The sequence below is a fragment of the Strigops habroptila genome, chromosome 11, assembly GCF_004027225.2.
Source record: "Strigops habroptila isolate Jane chromosome 11, bStrHab1.2.pri, whole genome shotgun sequence".
NCBI lineage: Eukaryota > Metazoa > Chordata > Aves > Psittaciformes > Psittacidae > Strigops > Strigops habroptila.
Window position 1 is genome coordinate 34,639,138 of NC_046360.1, and position 21,882 is coordinate 34,661,019.

Below are 21,882 nucleotides of genomic sequence, written 5' to 3' on the forward strand. Positions count from 1 at the left end.
ATTTGGGAATGGTGAGAATCAGCGATAAGTACCAACATGTGATACAAAAGACACAAAAATACACTGTGCTCTCCTCAGGGAACAGTTTATGTCTTGGAGGCATGGTTAAAAATGGGCCTAAATTTGCATGTGTGCTTATGATCCTGAGAGTGGGTCAGGGCCTTTTCTGTACTATGGAAGCACAGAACAGAACAGCAGCCACAAAGAACCTACAAAAGAGTCAGACATTACTTTTCTGTGCCAAGATTAAGTGTATTCATCACATCATCACAGGTAGAATTTTTGTGGCTTGGTTTCCTTTGTTTGGTTGCTTTGCATTGATATTAAAGGATGATTGGGGGGGGGGGAAGAAAGAATGTCTCTTGAGAAACAGAAATGAAAAGGAAAAAACCTTTTGTTTGCAAGTGCATCAGACCTTATAAAAGTATATAATCCATGGATCATTGGCACGATCAACTGTAATGGCTCCAAAAGAGCCATTGTGTTAATGTAGCTGATGAGCACGAGCACTGCCTCTGCATACTAAAATCCTCATGAAAATTTGAACAGCATGCAGATAGTGGGTAAGTGCAGCATGTAGTTGTTTTTAAAATTGAGAACACTACTGTATGTTGCATCAAAATGCAGAAGAAAAAACAAATATATCCACCAGTAAAATGTAACTTTAGCAACATCTGATATTTTTTCTCAGATAAAGCAACTGATTTTTGACAAAGGAAATGAAGTAGGTCTCATTTATCTGGACTTCATAAAGGTTTTTGATATGACACCATTTGGGAAATTACTGGTTAAGCAAGAGAAGTTGGGGAATAGTACAAGAAATCTAAAGTAGGCAAGGAAATAGCTAAAGAAGAGATAACAATTTAAAGGGAAAGCACTACAAGGAGAAGAGCTAATGGAGTTCTTCAAAGCTTGATTTAATATTTCATTAATGAGTGTGGCACAGAAAGAAAAAACGTGGTAATGAAATTTCCTGAAAACAGAAAATTGGGAGATAGAATCAATACAGAAGAGAACCAGTATATCATGTGGGACAACTTAGGTGATTTGGTGATCTCAGAAATACAAATAGAATGGCATTTAATCTTGCATGCTGTGAAATCGTGGGTTCAGAGACAAAAAGGAGAATTTTGGCTTCTAGCTGATGGAAGTCCACAAAAAGAGATTGAGGAGTCTTTGTCAATTCAGGATAACTGCAAGGACCACTGCAAAATAGTAGTGAGAAAGGAAAACAACATCTTGGGATGGATCAGGGGGGTATGGGAAATAGTATAACATTTAGACAGTGATGTAAAACCCGATCTTGAATATGACAGAGAATCACAAGCTGAAAGAACAGGATTACTAATGTGATTAGAGAAGATATAAAGAATTTGACTTGTTTAGCCACCAAAACAAAGGCTGAGAAAGGTTGTGATTCATGTCTCCAAATACTCCAGAGAGGTGAACACCAGACACAGAGGGTAGTAGCTATTTAAATTAAAAGTATTGCTGATAATGGGCAGTTTCACATTGCCTCTGCATAGTTTCTAGTTGGAAATTGGAAGGATGATTCTAGTCATTGAAGGAGTGACATAGTGGAACAACTTCCAATAGGAAGAAGTGTCAAATTCCTAGTGGTTTCTAATCCAGGATGTAAACAACTTGTGAATGGGATGAACAGAAGATGTGGCAAGTCCACAAGATAGGAATCACCTTTGCATGCCAGAATGTTATCCTATGCAGTAATATATCTATCTTGAATAGTAATCTTAATAACTAACCTCTGAGTGAAAGGTGGCATCTTGGCATGATTATGTAATTCAAACAGACAGTTACTAACTAAGACTTACGTCATACCTTGTGTTGCTTTTCATGAGTCTCATTTATGCTGGGTCTAAACTTGTGCATTCAAGAACTTCTGTACTTGAAAACAAATGTGTAATTCTAAGTAATTTTATTTCATAGAATCGTAGAATGGTTTGAGTTGGAAAGGACCTTAAAGCTCATCCAGCTCCAACCCCCTGCCCCGGGCAGGGACACCTTCCACTAGAGCAGGTTGCTCCAAGCCCCTGTGTCCAACCTGGCCTTGAACACTGCCAGGGATGGGGCAGCCACAGCTTCTCTGGGCACCCTGTGCCAGCGCCTCAGCACCCCCACAGGGAAGAGCTTCTGCCCAGCAGCTCATTCAATCTCCCTCTGGCAGGTTAAAGCCATTCCCCCTTGTCCTGTCACTACCTGCCCTTGTAAAAAGTCCCTCTCCAGACTTCTTGTTGCCCCCTTTAAGGTACTGAAAGGCTGCAATAAGGTCTCCCCAGAGGCTTCTCTTCTCCAGGCTGAACCTGGAGAAGAGCCATCTTGATTGTTTCCTTTTACAATCTTTGTTGTTTAACTTGACAGTTTCTACAAATCTGTAGCTAAATATTCTGTTTTATTATGTAAATAGTCTGCTTGTTTCCAAATAATCTGGGTTGAGTGTTTTTGAAACTCACTAGCTTTTACTTTTATCCAGCAGTGATTGAGATTGAATGACATTAACCAGAGAGATGGACAGAGACACAGAATTTACAGCCTCAAAAGAGCACTCTGATGTTGCTGTGCATTAAACGATACAATATTTAGTTACATGTTTTCTGTGGTGTTCTGCATTGTAGGGAATAGAAGGAGTTTGCTTGAAATTCTCCATTTTTTACCTTTACCTGCTTCCTAAGATTCATCCTTCCTCAATTCTTTGGTACCTAACCTTTTTTTCCATGCGGTCTCGAAGATGTCTGTCAGATCTTTCTCAGCCAATTCCTTAAGATCCTTTGGTTGAATATGATTTGGACTTTCTGAATTATAAATATTTAAATTATCTAAATATTCTTTTACCTGCTTTTTGTTAATTCTGCTGCTCGATATTCCCAAAGCTTCATTAATATTTATCTCCCTGAGCTCCATGCCTCTGTCTTCTTTTATATTAAATACATGGAAAAAATGTAGATGTTGAGCAATTCTTTTCCTTTTTGGCCAGTACCAGTTGACCTTTCTTTTGATTTAGGATGACCTTTGTTTTCTTTTATCCACATTGTATTTATTTTCTTCATCTCTTCTCCCAGGTTACACACTTAACTTGAATTTAGTTTTGCCCTCTCCCTTAGTATTTCTCTTGTTCAGTATTACAGATGTAGCTCCTTGTATTTTTAGCTCTCATCTATTATGTGATCTTTTCCTCCTGTCATTTTGTAAATGGATTGTGTTGCCATATTTATGACTAAGGGATGTTTCTATGTAGAATTTGTATATTAAACTGTGACTGCCTCATAAAAATATGAAAGTACGTACTTTATGTATTTTTCATATAAACAGCTATATTAGAATAATGGCTGTGCAGTTTTGCTAATTTAAAATAACGGAATTTGAAGTAGTAATTTAAGGAGGGTTGTTAGATGCAGGTGTTTCGATATGAACACTATGTGATTAAATGCTGGCACCATTGTAGCCTATGGGAATCTTGCCATCGACTTCAGCTGGGTTAGGATTTTATTCTGATTCTGCATTTACACATGGATTTAACTTTAAGCCTAGAACTAGACCCATGGATTTAGTAGATGTTGCAACACAGTAACATTATTCCTCTGCCTAAGTTTGCTGAACTGGGGCAATATATTCCAGCTAAGAAATGTTTTCACATAGAGAATGAATAAATTCTCTAAAAAAAAAAATCTTAGTAAAACTAAGATTTTCCTGTCTTAGAGTTAATGAACAACTTGAGTGAATCTCTCGTGTGGCCCTGCTCAAAAAATAATATAAAAATACTCATGGACAATGTATCCTTTCAACACATCTGAAATATTCACATTCTCATTCGTTTAAATGTTCTTTTTTCTTTTACAGTGTTCCATCCACAAGGCTCTTAAAAGAATGAAGCAGAACAATTCAAACAATATTTTATTCATTATCATTCAGTAATTAAAAAAACCCGTATATTGTGACATTAAGGAACCCTAATTCCAAAACAGAGGGACTTAAGTTTTTATTATTGATATTCCTTGATACATGTTGCTATTTTGGGAATTATGGGCATTGTCTAGAAAAAAACCCTAAAAAATACTACTGCTATGCTATGAGTACTATTATAGATGGGGATGTCTCTAAGTATTTTATAAACAATGGTTACTCCAGAGAAACAAAACTTGCATCCTGTAGATAGTTGGGGTGTCATCTAAATGTAGGGTCCCGAGAGGTTTGCTAATTACACCGTACTCTGGAGAAGGTCAGGAAATGGATGCTGATACATATTTGCAAGTGGGGTTGAAAGCTAAGGTGGGGCTGTGGCACATCTTTGTGCAGGCTTGTCAGTTAAGGCTGGGTCAAGAACATAGCACCTTTTCTTGTCTGACTTTAATCTGTTGGTTGGGAGTCTTTGAACTGCACCCTGAGTTTTTAAGGAAGTTGTTTTCTTATGTTGTGTAATTGGAAGTCTCTATAGATATAACAAAAAAGGACTTTTCCAAGTTCTTTGTGCTAGTTCTTATTGCCAACTCAATAGATAGTGAACTTTTGAATTTCTTAAAAATTAAGGTTAACATGGAAAAATCCAGACACTGTATTAACTGCACGGATGCCAAAGTTTGTTGTAAATATCATGGGTCCAGCTGTAGCTTTTTTATTAGAAAAGCTATTTTCTTAACTATTTCATTCAGAATCAATAATGATAAATAAAAGAAGACCTTCATACACTACATAAAAGGACTATATGTAGACTACATTTCAAAGAGTCTACTTTTACAGGTTATTAATATGGATGGCGATTACCGTACTTTTATAATTCAGTTTCCATCTGGTTTACCTTATGTTCTAGAAAATGCATGTTTGGATAGAGATCTTGAGTATCTGTCTTATTGGCTAAGCTGCTAGAAGCTGTAGTGCCAAAAGAATGAATGTGAAAACTGACATGCTATGAAGGCTGATAGATAGAGATGCAATAGCATGAAAATTATGGTTATGAATAAAAGATTTATCCTCAAAACCATGATTTTTTATATAGTTTATATCATCATAGTATACAATTTCCCACTGTCACTCCTGGCTTGTGAGATTCTTCACAGAAAAGGAACTGATACTTTCAAGTCAGGAATAGCAGCAATTGTTCCATCACTAAAACAGGCAGTTGCCTGAGAAATGGTCATAACAATGAGCTGGAGCTGCTCATCTGGGATCATTTTGTTTATATTGATCTCTTGCCAATGTTTGTATAGAACAAAATATCTTAACTAGTTTGTAGCATGGAAATAAATATAAACGTCCAAGGATGTACTGTCTATATCCTTTCCCAACTGTTCATGTGCCAGCAGGACACTTTCCAATTTATTTGTCTTCTTTTGTAAGGACGTAAAAGCCCTTTTTCTACCAAGAATAATTAAAGTAATAAACAGACAGATTATTTGGGCCCAACTAAATATCAGATGAAGATCCCTAAATATTTACTATAGGTTTGTTGCAAAATGTCAGTGATATTTAAGTAAATCAACAAATATGGCCATCAGCATTAACAAATAAATGCATATGAAAAATGAACTGCTTCTCCACTGTTGCGCAGCTCTGTCTCTGGTATGGCAATGCACAACTGTGACCTGCCAGGTGTAATAGCAAGTAAATACAATGAGGGCTCAGAGTCTGCTTTTTTCAACCAGACATTTATATGGCACAGTAACCAAACACCATCAAGCATGTGAATGTGTCAACTCAAGGTCCCATATTACACCTCACATGGTATCAGAACAGGCTTTGCTTCACAGCTTGCTTTTCCCGGTTTTACACTAGTACAACAGTACCAGTAATCTCTGCTGGGTAGAGTGAGTGGAATTTCAAGCCCACCAGCTGCCAGAGGTTCTCTGTTCCTGTAAGAGGAGGGAGTGGAAGGGAATGATGCCTGTAACTACTGCGTGCTACTCTGTCCATATCACAGCTTCTTTGTTAGAGTATAATGTTTAAAACCTCTGATAAAATGAATTGTGCTCTGGTTCTGGGCCATCGCTTCTTCTCTGCATGTTCACATCTCTGGAAAGTGGGCTGGCTCATTGGTATGCAAAGAGGGGAGAACCTGATGAATTCTTACAAAACCATCTCTTGCAGACATACATTGTATCTTATTGAATATTAAATATGCACTATATTTACTGTGTGTTTGTAAGTGGAATATTTCACCATGATAGCAGTTCTCTGTTATTTAACACTACTGATGTTTGATTACAGAAACAGTATTGACTTCAAAGTTAAAATCCTCATTGCATTTGAGCTATTATGTCCAGCTCATTACTGCATGCAACATGCTCCCTGTTGTGCAACATGATGAAAATCTCCTTTCTGCATGAAATTCTTCAAGCTTTTCTAAGTCATGGGTGACCATACTGGATATTTCAGAGAAGGGCAATTTTCTAAAGTGAGCTGCGATATATACTTGAATAGGCTTCTGCATGTTCTAAGTACAAAACAAATCTAAAAAACCTGAACTTGATGTTAAGCTAGAAGTTCAGGTTAAATTTATCCCTCTGACCCTCAGTCAAAGGCCATATCGAAGCCAGATAAAAACAATTTTGATTGGTTCCAACCATTTAATATTATATATAAACCTACCATCTCAGCTACTGCCTGTAAAGGCAAAAATCTAACCTATCATTCTAATCTTGCTTTTGTGTACTTAAGCATGAGGAGTTATCACACAGATAGTAGCTATATAAGAAATTTAAGTAAAGAATCCTGTCATAAAAATCAGCAGTGATCTTTCCAACTTCATTTTAAACCAAAGCTTCTTTGTAAAATAGTTATTTATGTGCCTTAGAATTCTTCCTGTATAATCCTTCATAGCATTCAAGTAGTGTGCCTGCATTTTTTGTAATAGGGAAAATACTTACACAGGGATAGGCCTTATATTTTATGCTAAATATATTAAAATTCAAATGACATCTTATGGAAAAGAGACTGAAACCAAGAGCCATTTATTAAACATCACATAAAAATTTCACAGCAGCCAGGGCTAGATTCTGCTCCCTGTGGAGATAGATCATAGGAATGGGTAGAAGTTAGGAAGTAGGTATTAGGAAAAAACACAGGGACTTTCTTTTTCAGCGAAATAAGTTGCTTATGATTTCTGCTCAGTGCCCAAGGATAGGGCTGCACTCATTTGAACACTCTAGCTTCAAGATGGAATAGTCTTTTAGCTGACTTTCTACATATCCTACTAAGCATCCTGGCTTGTATCACAAATAGTGTGGCCAGTGATTGTCCCCCTGTACTGGGCACTGGTGAGGCTGCACCTCGAATCCTGTGTTCAGTTCTGGGCCTCTCACTACAAGAGAGACATTGAGGTGCTGGAGCAGGTCCAGAGAAGGGCAACAAAGCTGGCGCAGGGTCTGAAGAATAAGTATTATAAGGAATGGCTGAGGGACCTGGCGGGATTTAGTCTGGGGAAGGCTCAGGGAGGACCTTATCGCTCTCTACAAGTACCTGACAGGAGGTTGTAGTGAGGTGGGGTCCATCTCTTCCGCCAAGTAACAAGCAATAGGACAAGAAGAAACGGCCTCAAGCTGCACCAGGGGAGATTTAGACTGGATATTGGGAAATATTTCTTCACAGAGAGGGTGCTCAGGCATTGGAACAGGCTGTCCAGGGCAGTGGTGGAATCACCATCCCTGGAAGTGTTCAAAACCTGTGTAGATGAGGCCGTCAGTGATATTGTTTAGTGGTGGTCTTGACAGTGCTGGGCTAATGGTTCGACCTGACGATCTTACAGGTCTTTTCGAACCTAGCTGATTCTATGATTCTACTCCTATGCTAGCCAGTGTACATGGTGTTACTGGATCAAACTGCATGCTACTTCTCTTTCAAGCAGAGAGTAGCTACCTGTGCATTTCAGAGAGTGACTGAGGAATGAGCGAGGACTAGAGAATCCTTCCCCATCTTACAGGAATCATAAAATAGATCAGCTATGACAAGCCTTTTTGCCTACTCATGCCTGAGTAGAATGCCAATCTAGGTTAAAATTCTGCTCATAGCTTTTATTCATTCTCCTCTACCAAACATAATATTCTCCTCTAATAAAATAAAAGAAACATTTTTTTCCCATCACTTATTTAGGCAAGTACACTACATTGCATTTAAATGGTCCCATGTGGCCTAATGTCTGTGAGACTGGAATTTATCTGAACGTTTTTGTTGCCATTCTGTTGGCAATCAGTCTAGGCTTGCTGTCTTGCCAACTACACGATCTTAATAGTACTGTTTCTTGAGTAGCACCCTTTTTCTCTGTAGTTCTCTACTTGCTTCTCATGTTAATTTTGCTTTGCTTAGAAGTTTTCTGTGATAGCTGTGCAGTTTTTGTGCAAAAGGTATGAAAGCAAAACAATTTAAAGACCTGTGGATTTCTCTACTGAATCATTATGTTCTAGAACATGAGTGACTTCATAATGGATCCAGTCAGGAGGCTTAGAAAGGACTGAATCCAAACCTCAAATATCTTGGCCATCCTCTTGAATTTAGCAGTATAGCTTTTGATTAATTTACGCAGCTTGTATTTTTAGAAGGTTAGTCTCAGTTGGTTCAGCTCACTTCTGGGTAATATCTAGGGAGCACACAAAGGGCACGGCCACAGGATGCTGATGAAGGCAAAAGCAGAGTGGCAGTCTACGGTTAATTACTGTAAATCATCAATAAAACCACATACCTTTAGATTCTCCCTCTCTCCAACGAGCAGTAGAGGCACTTTTGCTGGTATCCCAGTTTGAAATCTTTTCCTTTTCCCAAAGGAGTGGTATAGGTGGGAATAATGTGACAAGACTGTGCTGAGACTGTGACATTGACTGTGAATTTTTGTCAGCCTTTGCACAGGGCCATGTTTCTTCTACTCCATTCCCAGATTAATGCCAGATGTGAGAACCATATGCTAACAGAGAAAACTGCTCACGGTCTCATGTTAATCAGGGAACGCCTATGTAAAACTCCATGGGTTTCTTATTGAAAGAAATGTAAAACAGGGTCTTACATGCTTTATTAAAACTCCCAAGTCTAAACAAGAAGACACATTACCAAAACTATTGTTAATACTAAACTATTATTAATATCATTAAAACTAACTAAAATCTCAAACAAATCAAAAGAATATTGATGTCAAATCAGTCAAAAATGACTGTTGGGTTGTAGTTCAATCATTCAGTTAAATAATGCTTAAAATAATAATTTTTTACACATTCTAAACAGGACTTGAGAAAACTGACTGGTTATAGATACCAAATCAAGAATTTACCAGGTGAGTCATACCTGCGATTTATATTGATTAAGAAATGGCACCAAGCCCAAGTTTCTTAATGTCTGAATCATAATTCTGACACCAGGTGTAAAGCTTCTTCTTGAAGAATTCAGCTTATACAAAGTTTGAAATTGTACTGTGTATCTGTGCTGTGGTGTACCTATTGCGGAGGTTTACTCTTCCCTCACAGCAGTGATGCTGTGACACAGACTACAGGGGCAGCTTGGCTGATAGGGAGGACTACTGCTCCCAGTTTTACCTGGTATAGACAGAATGATGTGTGACCAGGGAGAGGCTGTGCTGTTCTGTGAACTCCTTCATCCCCAGCTGCAGCCCCCAAGATGCAACTGTCCTTGCAACTGCTCAGAACAATCTTGAGAAATGATGACTCCCATTTACCAAAAATTACAGTAATAATAGTTCCTGAAGACTTTGAAGGTCAGAATATGCTGTAATAAAAATGCCTATGAGACAGTACTTTACTACTGTTTAAAACTCATTACTGGTTTTTCTAGCATCTTTCTGTTGTTGACTGCCTGTGTGCTCACAAAGGAATGCATGTGCATATACAGGTTACAAAACCTACAGTTATTATCAAACCGATTACTCCCTTGCAAAAAGAAATCACAGAAGAAATCAAAGAAAAAAGAAATCTAAATATATTGGAATAACCATTACCTACTAAAATTGGAACATAAAGAGGAGACATGAGACATTTAAGCTATAGGAGTGTGGAAACTCTTCAGCTTTCTCAGCTTTCTGTGGTCTGGTCAAGTAAGATTGGAACTGCATTTCAGTAGCTGCTGGCACAACTGGTTGTCACCACAACAGTTTTCACAAGCACTAAGAATTGTCAAAGGATGAGTTACACGTTTGTTAATACTTTATCACACTGTTCTTAAGATAAATTTCCATCAGGTAATTTATGGATTCAAAGGACAAGTTCTAAGTTGGGCCAACAGAACTTCATTAAAAACAATAACTGATTTAAATCAGGTTTATGTGATTTAGAAAAAAGGTCCTTATATGACATTGTGTCACTGACGTATGAAATTTTATACAAACTACTCACTGACACTAAATCCATAGTTCTGAGTAGTTCTTCAACATTAATCCATCAGCCAATTTAAAACACATTTGAGCGAACCTGGTTTTGTTACTTCCAGGGAGATGATTACAAGAGAAATTTAGAGCATTTTCCTACAGAAAACAGAGCGTTAAATCAACTGACGTAATTTTCAGGAAGAAAAGATAATTTGAAGCTTATCAAGATGAAACCTTCACATAAGAAGTTTTATCTCAGTTCTGTAAACCCATGAGCCATACTCCTCACACAGAGCTCGTGTGTGAAGACTAGAGCTGCTTGCAAAAGAATGAAGTTTGTGACAATGCTTACCTAAGCTCCTTTAAGTGCTGCCTTTAAGTATCTTGTGACTTTTCTGCCTTCTGTTTCTTCGTCCCTAGTAAAGCACAATACATTATAAGTAATATACTTGGTACATTTTGAAAACATCTCATTTCTTTTGATATGACATGTCGTGCCAAGTGCCAAAACAAAAGTAATTTTCCCTTGATTTTGGAAAACTACCCCACTTTGATGTATGCCCTTGATAGCATCACAGTATGAATATTCTTTGCATTAATATTCTCATTCATCGTTTGACAACTTTTGAAGATAACATATGGGCTGCCCAACCTTTACTTCGTTATTTAATTGTTGTAATATGTGTTTTAGTTGCTGTGGTTCCTCACAAAACTGCCTAGCAGATTTTGAAGGTTAAGCAAGTTTTCTGTAGTACACAAGAGCTTCCTTGCTTTCTTTTTTGTGATAAAGATCCAGTTCTTTTTATACTAAAATGATCTTGCTTAAGGTTTTTGTTGCTCCTGTTAAAGAGGCACCATCTACCACCGTTTTTCTTTTTTCAAGCATTGAAGAAAGAATTAAAATAAGACTTCAAACAGACTGAAAATCTTTAGTATTGTTTTCAGAAGGAGGTAATGAACTGCGATCATAACAGTAAGATAAATACTGAAGTCTTTATGTACAAACCCATTTCTTTTTCAGCCTTTGACTGATATTCTATGTATCACCTTCTAACGGTCTCTGAGGGTATTCGTCACATGGTATCTTTGGAACAGGCTCTCTGTCCATTCAGGCAAGCAGCATTCTGAGAAAACATCATGCCCACAGTATATATACTATATATATACAGTATATACACCTCATGTACCTGGGGTTTAGCTCACTCAGTGTGTCCTGTCCCAGTAAGTTATGATGGCCACATAAGCCGTATTATACCATTAGTAAGGTCATTTAAATATGACCAACTGATAGGCTTTCCCTTAAGCTAGTGCATCAGTAGTAGCGTTTTTTTATTTCCCTCATTTTTGTATCATTCTTGGAATTATGAACCAGTTAGCCTTCTGAGATGCGCTTTCCCACAATTGAAGGCTGATATGTGTCAGCTCTTCTTCCTGCATACCACATTTTTTTTACAGTATCAAATTCATGCAGTCCAGATCTTTTGAGGACAGAGTATGTGACATAAACTGGGAGAAAACTAAACCTTTTTTGGCTGTAGGCCAGAGTTCCAAACAGGTAACTCTCATATTTTACAGAATAGGTCAGTTGTTTCCTGCTTGGTTACCTGCTTTACATAGAAATTCTATAATAAACATATAGAGAAGAGGCATAAAGCTTACACAACCAGTTTCTTCATCTATGTCGATAGGGATGACTTAAACCACATCATCAATCTGTGTTTTCAGGCTAGGGACATTGTGCAAAGCGACAAACCTGGGGGTTAGAAAGGTCCTAAATGTTCTCAAGGCTGTACAAAATTCATTTGTAAGAAGATTCCTGAATGGCACACAATCTGCTTTACCTAGTGGAGAGGTTGGGGAGGGGACACATTTGCATGAAGTTCAGTATCTTTATAGATTTATTAGCTACATGTTCAGAATATCAACTCAGAATAGTATATTCCAGGTTTTTATGTGAAGAAACATGCTCCCAAGGTTTTATCCTTTTTGTTTCTTACAATTCTCAAATTTGACCTGCTTAAGAAATTCAGGCAAGAATTTTAAATAATTAAGAATAGAATGTAAGAAGTTGAAGAAAGGTGAAGAAAACCTGAGTCTGGATACAGCTCTTACAACACTTACAGCACTTTGTGTCTCTTGTGTAAACTTAATATTTTCAGTTACCAGAAATATTTGTGTAAAAAATACATTAAAAAACTTCACTGCTTCATCGTTTCAAACCAGAAGATCAGCATATTTGAAAGAGAAGTTTCCCAGTATCAGGAGACGAAGATTGGTCTTTGTTCATTCCAAGTACATTGTTAACCAACTAAAGAATTACCTAATTTATTTAGTCTGTACTGATTAACTTCATTCTTGATGGAGACAGCTGCTGTCGCATTTGATGACAAATGAGACTCCCTGCTATGCTGCAAAGTTTTCTGACTAAATTGGCTGGTTTCCTACTTGTCTCAATGGCCACAGCGAGCAAGAAAAAAACAGATGAAAGAAAGAAAGACCCCTAATGAGTCAGAAAAATATTAACAGTTCTCCAAATTTTTCCTTCATCTTTACCAGTTAGCTGAGGGGCTGTTCCTAAAATCTGAATTCAAGTTCTCAAGCTGTGTTGATTTGAAAATTGGTGTTTATATGTCTGTATTTTATTTATTGTATTGCATGCCATGACATACATCTATGAACCTACATTGATTAACCAGTTTCTTTTTTCAAGATATGAGTGTTCTTTCAATTATCCTTTAGAAATGTTATTTGTGGCATGCCGTAATTATACCTTGCACATATATTTTGTAAAGTTTCCCTTTGAACTGAGAACCGTGCATTGTGTTCAGAAAAGCCAGTTTGTTGTGTTGGCTGTATTAAGCACACTGTGAAAGCTTGTCCCTTGTGCTCAAAATATAAATTGGACACAGCTAATTGCATCTACTGCTAGTGATCGTGTTCAGTGAGTGCAGATTTCTGCAGGGAAATGTGCTTATGCTTCTCCTCCAGCTTAAACGTAACTGTGAGTCCTCCTTCAGATATGCTTTGTTATTGGCAGGGTTAGACTTCATTGCCAGTGCTTCTTATGAGAAACAAAAACGTTTTGTACTCTACTTGTTGATATGAAACTGGAAATGTTTTTCTGGGTTGGATGCAGAATACTTCTCCCACTTTCTCTGCAAAATCCACTTCCTGAAATCTTAAGTGACGAAACTCCATCCTTAAAGTAAAAGTAACATTATACTCTTGTTTGTAGACTCTTTCAGTCAAGGGAGAGGTAGAACACATAACCTAAAGAGAGGCTGCAATTCTGTGGTCAGCAGCTGCAGCTGCTGAGGTAGCGAAGGGGAAAGTTCATAAAAGGATGTGGTGCTGTTATTGAAAATACAGAATCATTTGTGGATGCCGTGTGGGTGCAGTCATGGGAAATGCACAGGGTGTAAACTCAGCAGACATCTGGTGATGACAAGCTACCAGGGAGGAATTAATGACTGGCTTCACAGAAGGGGCTGTTTTGGTTAGATGCAGTATCATTGTTACTCTGCCAAAAACATGAATGCTGTGCCCGGTTTTGAGGAAAGGAGAAATGACTAATAGTGACTTAGAAGGAACAGCCAATTGGTCTTAAAGAAGTAGTTGTTGAGTTAACTAGTGGATAATACATTGTGGCTTGAAGAAAATACTTGGTGAGAGCAAACCTGCATCACAGTAACAAAGAAGTAGCCTTGAAAGTGAAACTGTATTAGTGTCTAAGACCCAGGCTCCTTAAAATGGTGGTAACCCAGCAGCGTATTCTCTGTATTCCATCTAAATAAAACCAACAAAAGATAGCTTTAGGATTAAATACTAAAAAAGGAAAACAATTAAAACTTGTTACAAAAGTGCTGTGATGCTTTGTGGCTTTTCTGATGGCTGTGCACTAAGGTTTCTCTTCTCACAGATGTTTGAGGATTGTAAATAATGTCATTTCCCACAGAAAGAAGCACAGTACCCAGCAGTAATAGGCCATAAGAAGAATCACCTTGTTATAGGAAGGATGAGAAAACTGCAAGATTTGAATCTATTAATACCATTGTTACTTCTTCAGAACTACTGTGTTCCTCCTTCTTGGATACATAAACAAATATGAAGGCAAAAAGGCAGAAGAAAGTTTGTTTGAAAGTACATGCTATATAACATCACAGTTCTAGGACCTGTGATTTAAGATAAAAATAGTTTCATAGTGGAAACCACAACATTCACTGAAAAATAAACTACAATTCCCATGTATCACAGAGCCAGACAGACTCTCATGTATCACTTTGCAGCTTTTATAACAGCTTTTATAAGGACTTGACTTAGTGAAACTGTGAGGTTGGCAAAGACAAGATATTAAGGGCTCCTGCTCCTGCTAAGGATTAGAGGGAGACTAAAAAAAAAGTATTATAAAGATATAGTTATAAAGCAGCTCGGTAGAAAGCAACAAAGTGAACTGTCCCATTGAACAAATAAGCAGTAGTGAGCTAAAGAATGTTTTCCTGGGATCTCTACCCAGCTTTCCTTCAAAAGGAGATTTCATGCTCAGCTGAATGTTAGAAGCATATTATCTAGAAACACACTTCACTTTTGCTTATGTATTGCATCTGTTTTTCTCTGTTAATAGCAGAATATTTAGTCTATTTTTTGGTAAGCAAAGGCTTCTGCTGTAGCAGTAGCCCACCTCTTCATGTGCTTTTTACATAGTTTAGCAGTTGCAAGTGTTTATGTAACACATAATTTCTGGTTACAGAGGTTGCAACGTTAGAAATGGAGAATTACTACTAGAGCTATTCTAAGAGATTAGGATTTGCAGTTTGTTTTCAACACAGCTGAATAACATTCAGGGTGGGGTTTGTTGCTGTTGGTTTTAAAACTGACATATTTAAGCAGATTTTCTAATGTGCTGCTTTACTTAAGTCTCAATTCTTTTCAGCAGATACTTCAGTGTGGTGTTTGTTTTCACAGTATCACAAGCCTGTGCTAGGACAACAACGCAGTCTTAAATATTTATCTTTGTTACCAGACCTCAAAAAAAGGGAATGTTTTTGAATACTGTTTTAAAATGCTGAGTAAACAAGGGACAACACACATAAAAGGATAGACGAGCATATTTTCATCAGAGTGAGATGAGCACATCATCTTATACAGTACCCCTTGATTTGGATGGAGTTCCATCTGCAAATTGCAATGAAAGTGTCTATATAGAAGTCTGACGGTCTTTGCTTTTGCTAGTGGAAAAAGCATGTCGTAAGGGAAAAGTAAAATCATTACAGGGTGTGATGACCAGAAAAATCACATAACTTAAAGGCAGCAAGGTGATGCAGATGAGGCTGTTGATGAGACAGGCTTCATTGTCTTCAAATTGGGTCAATTTGCAGAAATTGTTGCTGCTATTTGCCTGCTCTATTACTATATATATATGTAAACTTAGTTCAGTGAGAGCAACAAGACAGATAGGAAAACTACCAAATCAGTGCAAGGTAATAAAATCAATGCACAACTGTAATGCCATTAAAGACACTGGGACTTCACGCTAGAATTTCAGGAAGCAGAAAACAATCTTTAGAGAGTCAAAGTTTACTAAACAGAAATTAGCATTTGCAATGCATGGTAGTTTGAAGGAAAGGTCTGTCTGCCATCCAGGGTGCCACTGCAGAAGATAATCATTAAGAAATATACAAAAGTGACACTGTGATAGCTAACTACTTCACTTGTACCAGGTAAGGGAATTGTACACACTCTATTTGCTTTCGTAAACAAAATGAGTGCTCAGTGTGTTTCTCAGGATCAAGTGGATATAGGGAGAGCTGCCAGTACGGGATTATCAATTGCATAATGCTGGAAGACAGGTGTATGCATCGTCAAAGGGACAAATCTGGGGTAGCTTTGCAGGCAACTGACATGAGGGAGCTGTCACTGTGCACTGTCACAAAGGGCTGGCAAAATGTGTAACAGCAGGGGGAATCAATGCTGTCACTTCAGCATGGAGTGATTTTGGAAGGATTAGGCAGGGGACTCTGCTGTGTAGAAGTACAGATACCAAGGTATTATCCATGGCAGTGGCATCAAAATGCAATCTTGGCTCTCTGTTGGCATTAAGTAATAATGACACTTAATATCACATTCATGGGTTGGTGACAACAATGTTTTCAATGTGAGAAGACCGGACAAGCTATGCTATTTGCAGTATTGGTCACTATTCGTGGCAGTGTTCATTAATACAGCAATAAAAAGAGTGCCTTGCATTAATCCTTGGTGGTACGGCTCCAGCAAATACATCAAACCTATCTTCCACTTGTTATGCTCATTTCCCTTAGAATATAAAATAAAGTTCAAGGTTTGGGCTTGAGCCCAGCATATCTGATTGCCTGAAGCACTGGAATAATAGTAATGTTCAGCAACTTCACTCCTCTACAGTGGATGTACATCGAAATAGCTATGTAAGAGAGCACTCTTAAATACCAGATTGGCAATGACCTCCCTACAAACCAAAGGCACTAGAAACCTGCCTTTCTCCTGTAAGACCTTGACTTCACTTAAATAAAAACAGTCGAACTGAACTAATGCAAGCTACTAACCATGCTTTTTCCCTTGAGGGAAAGGGTAGAGGGAGAAATACATGGTGGCAAAAGCTCATCATAGTGTGCACTGCTCGAAAAGGTGCTCACTGCTCCATGGGGCCTTGTATGAGTCCAGAACTGGATTGAGGAGCAAAACACCCGTCTCTGTGCCAGGCAGTTCAATCAGACCATTACCTGCACTGAGGCAGGGAGCGATCAAGCCAACCACTGCATAGAAACTAAAAATCAAATGACATAAAAGGAATATTGATGGCAGTGTTGCAATTCTGGCTGCAGTACAGGGCAAAAGGAGAAACCTGGGGCAAGAACACAAATATTGTATATAATCTATGACACCACTTTCCCTACTTACAATGCTGGATCGAGGGCTGCAGCCACACAACTCTGTGCACAGCTGAACTCAGGCACGGCCCTTAAAGCGCCTCAGCACAGCCCCAGGTGCGCTCCTCACCTCACCTCACCAGCTGCGCCTTGCCTCTTAATGGCTGCGACCCGAGGCGGGCTGAGAGGCGGCTCTCCGCCCGAAGCGGGAGCGAAAGACCAACGCACCCGCGCTCCCTGCTAAGGACCTAGGGAGAGGAGCGGGAAACACACACGCCCGCGGGGCGCCTCCTCAGCAAGCGGGCATGCGCACGGGCCGCCCGGCGGCCATTACTTAAGCGGCTGAGCCCTCCTTCTCCTCCTTTGGGCGGGCGCTGCAGCACGCCCCGTTCCGCCGGCGCGACGCATGCGTGTTAGGAGAGGGAGTGTAAGTCTCCATTTTGTGTTGCTTTCCCCCCTCCCTTTCTTTCTTGTTGCTTTCCAGCAATGAGGAGGCGGCGGCGGAGCAGAGCGGGGCGGGACGTGCCGTGCTCCCCGCTGCCATGCTTCCCGCGGCTGCCGTGTGTTCCTTCATGGTGCTGGCGCCGCGTCGCCTGTCCTTTCCTCCCGCTGTTCCTCCCGGCTGGCTCTTGAAAAGCCGTTATAGGAGCACTACACGCTGATCCACGTGTTTAATTCACTAGGGTCGCTTGGCCATCTCCCTCCGCTTGGGGTTTGTGTTTAACTGTGCGGGAAGCGGCACGCCGGGTGCCTGCGGTGGTGGTTTCCCGACCCTTCCGCACAGCGTTACCTTGCACGCTTCGGTGATGCGGGGGAAGGGTGGGGAACCCGCTTTCTGCACAGAAATGCAGTGGGTTAAAGCAAGTTAATTCACATCCGTGCCCCAGCAAAGCGAAAGCAGTCATTGCAGCGACCTGTTCGTGTTAGGATCACAGAGACTGTGGCCAATCTCTTGAATTTAAATCTGCGTATAAGGTAGTTACACTTAAAAACCGTTTTAGGAGCTTTACACGCTTTGTCGAAGTGATTGATTTGGTGCTTTTATACCAGTTCATAAAGGATTTTAGCTGGACCTGAGTAGTAGACTGCAGGGCAACCCCATACACGTGTAGTTGTGTGCTTTGAAGGATAGCATATGTCCAAGGAGGGGATTAATTTTGCAGATTTTTAATAAGTCACTTGAGAAATTGGTAAAATCAAGATGGAGATCTAAAAAAGTAGTCATGATGTTATTGTTTCTAGGCTAGAACTTGGAGATGTGAGCTCAGGGGTGTTCAGGTGTAAGCGGTTTTGAGATAAAAAGCAGCTGAGGCTTACATTGTATTTGTGGGGTTTAATGTAATTAAAAGTCTTAAAACATTCTTAAGAGGGAATGCGAGGTTCAGTTCAAAGAATAATTGCACATGATATGTAATCTGTAAGCAGTTTTCTGAGTAATTAGTTGTTCAATGTTGGTGATTCAAATAAGACATTCCAGAGCATGTGCTAAGATCTTGGCTGCTTAATTTGAAATTGAATCACTGAAATGTCTAATGGAAAAATGGCATTAAATACTTTGCCTTTTTCCTGAGGCCAAGATGTCGCTTATCTCCAATAAATACTAGGCCCCCTGATTTCATAACCTGCTTTCATATTTCCCTTCAAATGCGTTTTTAGATACTCTCAGTAGTATTAAATCTTTGAATGACAGCAGAGGAACCATTCCTATCTATAAAAGTTATGTTCAGTATGCTGAAAAGAAATTTTGCACACACACTCTGCTTTTTTCTGTTTGGCACAGTACGGTGTGAGCTGGTAAAAGCTGAATTGAGTTCACTTGTCAATTCTGCCACTTATAGTGAAACCTTTAGCTGTATTTCTTTCAGCTTGCTTATGTTTTTTCCATTGTAAGATGTTTTGGCAGAAAGGTTGCTTGTTTCAGTCAATGTGAGCTGTTCTGTTTCCAAGCATAGCACTTCTGATGCAAGTTCTAATTAAATCTCTTCAAAATACGCTGTTCATAATAATGCTAATTTAATTGGTATTATAGATTTGAGAAAACTCAGAAGAATTAAGGCAGCAATATGTGAAAGCTATGGAGCCTACTTGGTTTTATTTACCTATTAAAAGGGTTTTTTGCTTGAGTCCATTTTTTCAGATGTTTGTGTTCAGCTTGTTCTATCTTAATTGTATTTTACGTACAATGAGAAGAGTTCGTTAAACTGAGGTTGTAGTAATAGTCAAATATTTTGGTTCGACAGCCTTTGAGTTGTAGGTTTCAGTTTCCATTGACTTTACTAATGACTAAGTTAATATTTTTACATGTTGGGAAAATAGGAAAATAGATGATATTGGGAACAAAAGCTTGAGTCAACTCACAACTGAATGTTAAGCATGGGATTACCCACTTGCCTTGCATAATCGAGCTTCGTATGTACTTCATAGGATTTGCCTTTTATAGTTAGTGTGTAATCCTCTCATATTCCTTTTGTCGTCTGTCACAGGAATCCTTTTGTGAATTTGCCGTAAACAGAATTACTCAATTTTATACAAGTCATTCCTTCTTCAGTGTCTGCAGCTTTGTTTGTCAATTATGTTTATATATGTTCATGTAGTTATAACTGTCTATTTCAGCAAAAGGTAAAAATATTGCTAGTTTTCAACCTTGTCAACTGATTTGTGACTAGGATGTCATTAATGTGTCTATAAACAGCTTCAGGCAAGTTAGTAATGTTTACTAGAGGCCCAAATGTTGATCTTTGAAGTCTGCAAGAAAATGGTGGTTGACTTTTGTAGCTCAAATTCTAATGCTAAAATGATCTGAAATTCAAGTTGGTTATTTCTGAATAGTATGGTGCTATATAAGCAATACTTAATTTTTGTGAATTGAGATTAATTGTTTTTAAGTGGAACTTAGGTTGACCAGTATAATCTGTATTTTTCCCTTTTTTCTTTCTAATAATAGCTTAAATGTCTTGTTTGCTTTCCTATAGATTCTTTGCACTTACATTTAAGTTATTGTTACAGGGCTACACGTTTTTGTCACTCAATTTCCATAAGCTGTAGGGGAAGATGGATGCTTTAAAGAAGGTCTTAATAAATTATGTTCATTCTTCTTGTCTTTCTCTACTACACCAGTAATTTATCAAATAAAACTGTCAGATGTGTTTGGCACAATGTGTTCTTTATGCATCCTTGTAGTTTATAACTCATGTTTTCTGAGTGCAATGTTAAAATGTGCGTGTAATTGGATTTTTCCTTTTTTATAAAAGAAAGGCCTAACCAGATCTGGATTTTGTTTATTTGGCGATAAAATGCCTCCTGGATTCCTTTGGGTGGTTGAGCCCACATGAAGGAAATAAGATTGTCCCTGAAGCTACAGGGTAATTCTGAATATCCATCATAAATACTCAATGATGGTGCTTGAAGCCCTTCACTTCTGAGTGTTTTTTAGTGAAGTTACTTCGTTACATAATATCATGCACACAAAGTGACAATAAAATAGGGTTATATGAGAAGTGTCTTCATAATGTTCAGCAGTTAGAAAGCTTTACTAGTGAAAATGAAACTTCTGTTAGTTGAACTTGATTCCCATGTGTGGTTGTATCTGTGAGCTGGATCTAGTCCTGTTTCTGACTAACCCATCACTTTCTATGTTGATGCAGTCTAATTGGTGAGTATGCAATTAAAATTTGCTTGTTCTCTCCAAAGCCAGAGAGTGACTCAGCTGTTGAAAGAGCTTCTGCAGCAGTCCTTGATTAAGACTAATCCCTCCTCCCCTCACTTAAGTTTCAAGACAGTATGTTATTTGTATTCTTTCAAGGAACAGATTGGAGAGTTCTTGTTAACAAGAGCACTGCTCTACAAGTGCTTAGAATGCGAGAAGGAATCCCATGCTATAAAGGTTCCAAAATGGAGGTTCAGCAGAGTGTAGTCCCTCAGGGAGACATATCAGCAGAAGGGCTGAGGTTTCCTTCAGATCAAGTACATATATAGGTTCCTGGGTAACAGAGTGAAGAAGAGATTGGGTTTGAGTGCACTGGACTTTGTTGTTTTGAAAAATACCATGCACCCCAAAAAGCTGAAATCATTAGCATGGGAAATAGTATGGCTAGACAGCACGATGAGAGATCTGTTGTCTCTTGTCGCCCCTGTTTTCAGGTGAAGTACAGGAGGTAAACATTGCAAGCTTCATGAATACATTCATAGATACGCAGTTTTACTTATGTTGTTCTTTTGCTATTGTGATATTCCATTAGAAGTGGTTATCATTGTGCTGAATTTCAAGGATTGGGACAGTAATCAGATGATTCGTTAGCTACATTTTAATAGGATTATTATCTATACTCAGCCAGAGAACTCACTTTGATCGGCATATGAAATGTTAAGGAATCATCCTTAGTTCTTAGTCTGGTTAAACTCTAGCTTGAGGTGGTGTTGAAGAGGAGCTTGGTCAGCATAGCAATTACTCAAATATAAGAAAACCAGCATTCTGGAAGCACATCTTGCAGTAATCAGATTGTTATAATTGTGGGCAGTATGTTACTGACCTTTCTAAGGAAATGCCTTGTTGACTAGACTCCTTTTTACTGCAGTAATAAGAATTTTTTTTTCCTCTTATTTCTTGTATATAGAGTGGAGTTACAGACCAAGTAGAGTTCAAAAAAGCAAGTTTTCATAATGAATAGACCAAAC

The 21,882-nt window shown here is 38.6% G+C and overlaps 1 protein-coding gene across 5 annotated transcripts in view; it reads left to right on the forward strand.

The window, feature by feature from the left end:
• The first annotated feature begins 17,530 nt into the window (after nucleotides 1-17,530).
• The window catches only part of FHIT (fragile histidine triad diadenosine triphosphatase), a 550,770-nt gene continuing 546,418 nt past the window's right edge, over nucleotides 17,531-21,882 (forward strand). For 3 of the 5 annotated variants that reach the window (XR_003993747.1, XM_030501538.1, XM_030501535.1), the window contains exon 1: nucleotides 17,531-17,635. The gene's annotated coding sequence lies outside the window, so the exon portion shown is untranslated. Of the gene's footprint in view, nucleotides 18,184-21,882 lie in introns of all 5 variants that reach the window. The other 2 variants (XM_030501539.1, XM_030501537.1) reach the window with 2 other exon arrangements.